The sequence below is a fragment of the Aegilops tauschii genome, chromosome 5 (genome assembly GCF_002575655.3).
Source record: "Aegilops tauschii subsp. strangulata cultivar AL8/78 chromosome 5, Aet v6.0, whole genome shotgun sequence".
In the NCBI taxonomy this organism is placed as follows: Eukaryota; Viridiplantae; Streptophyta; class Magnoliopsida; order Poales; family Poaceae; genus Aegilops; species Aegilops tauschii.
The window spans coordinates 436,463,476-436,470,012 of NC_053039.3; the positions used below are offsets into that span (position 1 = coordinate 436,463,476).

At 46.2% G+C, this 6,537-nt stretch overlaps 1 long non-coding RNA gene across 2 annotated transcripts; it reads left to right on the top strand.

The window, feature by feature from the left end:
• Positions 1–1,443: 1,443 nt before the first annotated feature.
• On the top strand, positions 1,444–4,612 carry LOC120965242 (uncharacterized). 2 transcript variants are annotated; one of them, XR_005757809.3, is made up of 3 exons: positions 1,533–2,463; positions 2,545–2,766; positions 2,839–4,612. It is a non-coding gene; the product is annotated as an uncharacterized lncRNA (long non-coding RNA). The 2 variants fall into 2 exon arrangements; XR_005757808.3 differs by having other exon boundaries at positions 1,444–2,463; positions 2,545–4,612.
• Positions 4,613–6,537: the final 1,925 nt, after the last annotated feature.

The following is a 6,537-nucleotide window of genomic DNA, read 5'->3' on the forward strand; positions in this document are numbered from 1 at the left end:
GGATGCGGTGAGCGCCGGCTTCGATGTGCTGGAGCGGCAGCAGCAGCTACACGTCCCGCTTTGACGCCATCTGACACAAGCGTCGTGCGGCCGAGGTCCGCACTAGACGTGTGCTCGACTCCCTCGTCGCCACGATCTAGCTCTCCGTCGACAGCTCCGTGTCGCGCTGTCAAGCAGTCTGAGACTACTGCCGATGTGTTGTGGAGATATGATGGGGAAGTGAGAAGCAGCAGGAAAAAACGTGCAGCGAGGGGCTTTTGTCCGTGCGATTGAGAGAGAACTAGCTTGTTCAGTGGTTAATTAAGAAGACTTCTAGACGAGTGGATATGAAGACCCTTCGAGGTTAGTGGATAAGAACCTCTACCTATATGTCACTTCAATTACATTATCTTTTTCATGCACTATCAGCTCATAAAAAAACACAAATACTCAAGCCTGGCTGCAGTCGAGCATATAACTTTTGCCAAACCATGCATGCCTAGGATCATTGATCAATTATTGAAGAAGTGCACGGTATTGAGGTTTCAAGCAAATTAGTATCAACCATGATTGCTGAGCCAGGTCTGCTGTCCCGAACACAGTTTCAGTTCGAGGCCTATAAATCGTTTTCCTAAATCTCAAACTTCCTTGCTCTAATCGCCAGCATGTGGATTCATTAGAAAGCTCTGAATAAAACGGCTTGATACCTAATGTCTTATCACAAAATACCTAGAGCTTGCATGCTCACGAGATATGAAAATCTTGGTTGCCTTCTTTTTCTAAATTTAGCAGAAGTTGAAGGAAATATGCCCTAGAGGCAATAATAAAGTATTATTTATTTCCTTGTATCATGATAAATGTTTATTATTCATGCTAGAATTGTATTAACCGGAGACATAATACATGTGTGAATATATAGACAAACAGAGTGTCACTAGTAATAATAAAGCATGGATTGACTTTGTCGGGTTCACCGTCACAATAAGTTTCTTCCCGTCAATTTACGCTTTCAGTTTTTTTCATCTATATTATTTTCTATACTTTCAAGGTGGTACTATTTTACGGCAAAATTAACAAATTTGACCTATGGACCAAATCAAATCATAGAATGAACTGTCCGTGAAACTATTTCACGCGGCTGACCTTTTTGTGTGACGCCTGACACGAAGGCGCCACACTACACTGTGCAACGCCTCACAGATAGGCACTACATCCTGGCCAGTGTCGCACCCGTGTGATCCGAAAATTACTAAATCAGTGTGCAGCGCTTGAGAGCTAGGCGCCACACTATACGGTGTAGCGCCTAGCTTCTAGGCGTTGCACTAGTGGTTGCTTCATTTTGTAGTGCAACCACTAGTGCAGCGCCTGAGAGCTAGGCGCCACACTATACAGTGCAGCGCCTAGCTCTTAGGCTCTGCACAATGACTTAGCAATTTTTAGGCAGTCTGGGGTGCAACGCTGGCCAGGCGTGTAGCGCCTATCTGTGAGGCGTTGCACAATGTAGTGTGGTGCCTTCGTGTCGGGCGTCACACAAAAAGGTCAGCCGCGTGAAATAGTTTCACGGACAGTTCATTCTGTGATTTGATTTCGTCCACAGGTCAAATTTGTCAAATTGCCCTATTTTACCTGCCTTTTACCCGCAGTCCTCCTAATAAGTCGAACCTTAACAGTTACGGACGAGAGAAAAAAAAACGCAGCCGCCCGCACGGCCCATCCTCCTGATCCCATATCGACTCCTGCGCGCCGCCACCTCCTGCCCCGCCTCACCGCACGCCGCACACCGCCGCCCCCCAGCCCCTCGTCGCGGCTCTCCACCGGACTGCCCTTGTCGCCGCGCTCCTCCGGACCGCCCCCCCTCGCCGTGCGCCGCCACCTCCTACCGTCGCCGTGCTCCGCCACCGCCTACCCCGCCGGCGCGCCTACTCCCACCCAAGTGCCCCCACACCCGCGGCCTTCCACCGCCGGCAACTCTCGACGTCAGGGGTTGGGGAGGCGGATTCGGGGGCGGGCGACGCGGCGGGGGTCGCCGGTGACGACGATGAAGGCAGGCATAATTTTTTCCCCGACCCCTGCGAACCCTAGCAGCCGCACAAACGTCACCCCGCCGCCGGCCATGGGGTCGTTTCCCCGCGCCTCCTCTTCTCCCTCTGCTCCAGGCCCCCTCTCTCGCGCTGCTAGGAGTAGTGGTCTCTAGCAGCTGCCCTCCCCTCAGTCATCGCATCAATCTCCTGCTCCATCTCTCTCCAACATCCCCGCTCTCCTCTCGCATCACACACAGGCGGTGGCTATGCATATCTGGCCGGGTGTGGCGTGTGTGGCATCTGTGACGTGCTTCGGCCCGCCGGTTGTCCCTGATGTGTGCGGCTGGATGTGCGTCCCTGTTCATGTGTGTGGCGCTTTACATGCAGAGGAAGTGAATGCTTGCAAGCAGAGGAAGCTGTTGGCCGTTGGCAAAGGAGGATTAGGATAGTTCTCTTGATCTTGGTCAGAAAAATTGATAGTTCCCTTGATTTGTTTTGTTCTGAATTAGTACAAAAGTGCACTGATATTTGTTTTGTGCTGCAGGAGCTTCAAGACACCAAGTACCATTGCAACTTTCATTTATCTGTTGTGTGAACCAATCTGTGATGGCTTCTAAACGCACTTGGCTGGAACAGAGCAATTTTCTGTAGTCTTCGGCGACGATGTGGTGCTGCACTGCTGCTCTCTTACTGCTAGCTTGCTACTTCTAGCTGAATTTTGCTATTGCTGCTAGCTGAATTTTGCATAGGCATGGCAAGCTGTTTGGTACGTATACAAATGCTGTTATTTTTGTTATTGCTCACACCCGGCCGCCCACGCTCACGGCCAGTGCTGCAGATTTCGTGGCTGGCCAGCTTATCCTCAATGTGTTCTGACTCGGAGGTCGGAGTTGAAGCTGACGACAGACTCAAGCACTCCACCATATTCTTAGTATTGCATACCGTCACCGCTGAGGGGTTAGCCAAGCTGCTTTTAAAAGTCATATAACAATTAAGTGCTAGATATTGTCACAGATAGATTTTGATGGATAGGAATTTAATAAGCTACAAAGCAGTGTAGGTCGAGATGAACAGAGAATGGTATGCATAATGTGTAACAATATTTGATACAGTTGCATTGACAGGTCTGGGCTCGTTGGAGGGTTGTATGCTTTTGATTGATTAAGCTTAACACTTCTGCTCACTCATTATTTACTCTGTATTCATCAAAAAATATTTATTTTGTACTATATCATAGCATGTTCGACGGACAGAGGCAGAGACGGCCATGGTTCTAGCTGATAGCACTTGATAACTTAAGAACTCTACATACCTTTTATCTAACTAAAAGAGAGTTTCTTGCCAACTATTGAGCCTACAAGTTTTAGATCTATGTCTCTAAAGCCACTACTCAACTTCATGTCGGTACTTTTCTGTAGAGTATACCTCCATAATTCTCCATCTAAGATAGTACTAAAGTTTATTGATGATGCTTAGTTTCAGGATATGCCTTACAAGCCATCCATGTGAGAAATCCAAGGGGTTCAAGGCGTATTGAAAAGGAGCTGGAGTAGGTAGGTGGTGGATTGAGGAAGGATCTGGAGCAGAGGCGGAATCGAGGCTGCCCCTACGTGCGCTAAGGTGCTGCAAGGCGCCTGCGATCCAGACACTGCTATGTTTTCTCCTTCTCTTCAGGTAAGCCCTCAGCAGCACCTCCCGTACCCCCTCCATCCGAATTCAGCAGCGCACAACGACAGCGGTAGCCGACGTCCTCCTCATCCATGACACTCCCAACTTTTTTGCTTGTTACAACCCATATCATACACGGTTCTGCATTGTGGTGTGTGTGCCAAAGTTCAAAATTGCATAAGTTCTTGGAGGACGGGAAAGAACATAAAATTTATGTTTTCAGTCACAAGTCTGCTCCCCATTGTGGATAGCGTCAAACGGAATGTGGTGAACAGGTGCGAGACAGAATTTAGTGGAGATGCAAGATGAAAGATGGAACATGATGCTTCAAATCAGCATAATTATAAGGATTACTAAATTTCTCAGGGAAATCAATGCAACGGTGATAAATATATGTAATTGCATTTTTTTCCGGGAATATGTAATTGCATGTATAGCATCTGTTTTGAACTGTATTTTATATGCCATTTATGTATCATGGTGGAACACAAAATTTAAATAGAAAAGAATAGCAGTAACTAATGTATATCTTGCAATTTCAGATATATATCTATGCGACTATGCTTATCTAAAGTACATACAATGCATACTGTGGAATCATACATCAAATATTCATACTTAACTAAATATTCTGCAAGTTTTGTTTGCCGCTGCTTGGTCAAGAAAAGCCTATTGCTCGCCACTATGTGCGGTTCTCTGCCATTTCATGGGGTGCAACCGGAAGTGGCACAAGACTCTAGTTGTGTCGTGCTTAAATTTACTGATGTTGATGTTTCTTTTCAAGATTGTAGTATTGTTTACCATTTTGGTCCCCGGGTTATGTACTCATTTCCTTTTCTATTATTTGTAAGTAATTTGCTTCGGTTCATCGAACTACCTGCTGAAATATGTGTATTATTTCTCAATATATTGGGCATCAATCCACCTCTCATGAGATCTCTGAATTTTCGACGCATATTGTATTTGCTGAATTATTTCCTCCAGATAACTATGCTTTGATTCACAAATGTGTGCAATGCTTTCAAGCAGAGATAAGTTCTTTACTTAAGCTGTGTTATTCCACTTTCAAGTTTTTGGTCCTAGAAGTGTAATACTTGGTAGGTTAGCTGCAGAAGTGGAATGTATATGGCCTGAATTTACATTTCAGAGTGTATAATCTGATTCAGAGTATTTTGACCCCTTGCATTCTGAAACATTTTGTTGTATAGTTCTGCCCTGAAAGAATAGAAGCAATTGTTCTATGGGAGAGAATATAAACGTTATTCTCAAACAACATGCAGCGTCATTAAGTTTCTTATTACCAATTTAAACATGGTCAGTAATAGCACAACTGAAGTTTGTGAACATATTATTATAAAATGGTTGGTTGGATTTAGTTTTGTATGGATTCTACAAGGGCCATTTTCACGGAATTACAAATTAGCTTTACATTTTTATGGCTGGGCTCATCGTCTTTGGATTGCCCACGTTCGGACGGGTTTGTGATAAGTGAACACCACGACCACCATCAGTAGAGTGGGAAGGAGGGTGTGTGATTTTTTTTTCATTTCCCGTTGCAACGCAGGGACATTTTTGCTAGTCTATACCAATATAAAAAGACCCAAATGGACAGATCCAAACCATTTCGACCGTCAAATCATGTTAGCGGTTCAAATCGCTCCAATGCTGAGCACCAAACAGGTTTAACACTCTAATTACCCACCACTGCCATTGGTTATAAACACGTTTTGACTCAATGCTATCCCTTAAAATCTGCCATGTAATTAATATCCTACCATTCCCGTGAAAAAATAATTGATATCTTCCAAATACTAAAATGCAACTGATATATCTTACCTAATATAACGTGCAACTAATATCCTATCTAATATAAACGTGCATTGCACGTACATTATCACTAGTATATAAGCATAATGAGCGTTCACCATCAGATAGTTTGCTTCCTTGTGAAACACAAATTGTCTCCCGTCAAATTTCTTTTGTCTCCAATGCTACTCAACTTTGCTTTCAACGACACTGAAAGTTTGCTTCGATCAAGAACATGGTGAATGAAATTTGATTTAGTTATCTTTCGACACCATCAAAGATGGGCTCTTGCCGCCATCACCGAGGAGTGCGGTGTCACCAACGAGGGGTCTCGCAAAGTCGTAGCTACAAATGGTGCAACATCATCGACCTGATGTTGATGTGCTCCACGATATGCCAACCACCGAAGGGAGAGTGGGAGACTGGCTAAGGCTGCTCCCAACGGCGGCATGAGTGCCCTGCCCGCCCCCGCCACCATCCTCCACCTCGTCCTTTGTTCTCCTGGTTGTTGTCGTACAAAGCCAACGACAAAGCCCGCTCTTCGAATGGCGACGGTGGGGGTAACCCCTATGTTGCTCATTTGAGCAGCCTTGGGCAGTGCAACTCAGGCGGACGGTGATGTTAGTTCACCAGTGTAGGCTAGCCGGGGCGGTGGCGCTAGGTATATCACAACGCCTTTCCCTTCCTCCCTCACATGGCGGTGCTCTATTTGACCCATCGGTGGCCAAGGAGATGGTGTCATGGCACAGGTGCAACATACTTGTGCCCGGCCGACGGAGACAAGGGCCACATCAGCTAGAAAGGGATCGGAACAGTAGGATCTGCCCTAGGGGCAATGGCTCCTGATCTAAGATTTGCAGCGTGGCTCGTCCATCTGTGGCAACACATCATGGCAGCGAGCAGCGATGGTCGGTCGAGCGTGAGGTGGTGTGATGTGTGGCTCGTGGCTCTCTCCTATGACGACGCCACAGATTTGGTCCATCTCTCAAGCCTCTAGAGAAGTTACCATACGAGATGACCATGAAGGAAAACGCGGAGATAAGTCAAGCCCAAGTGAGGGACT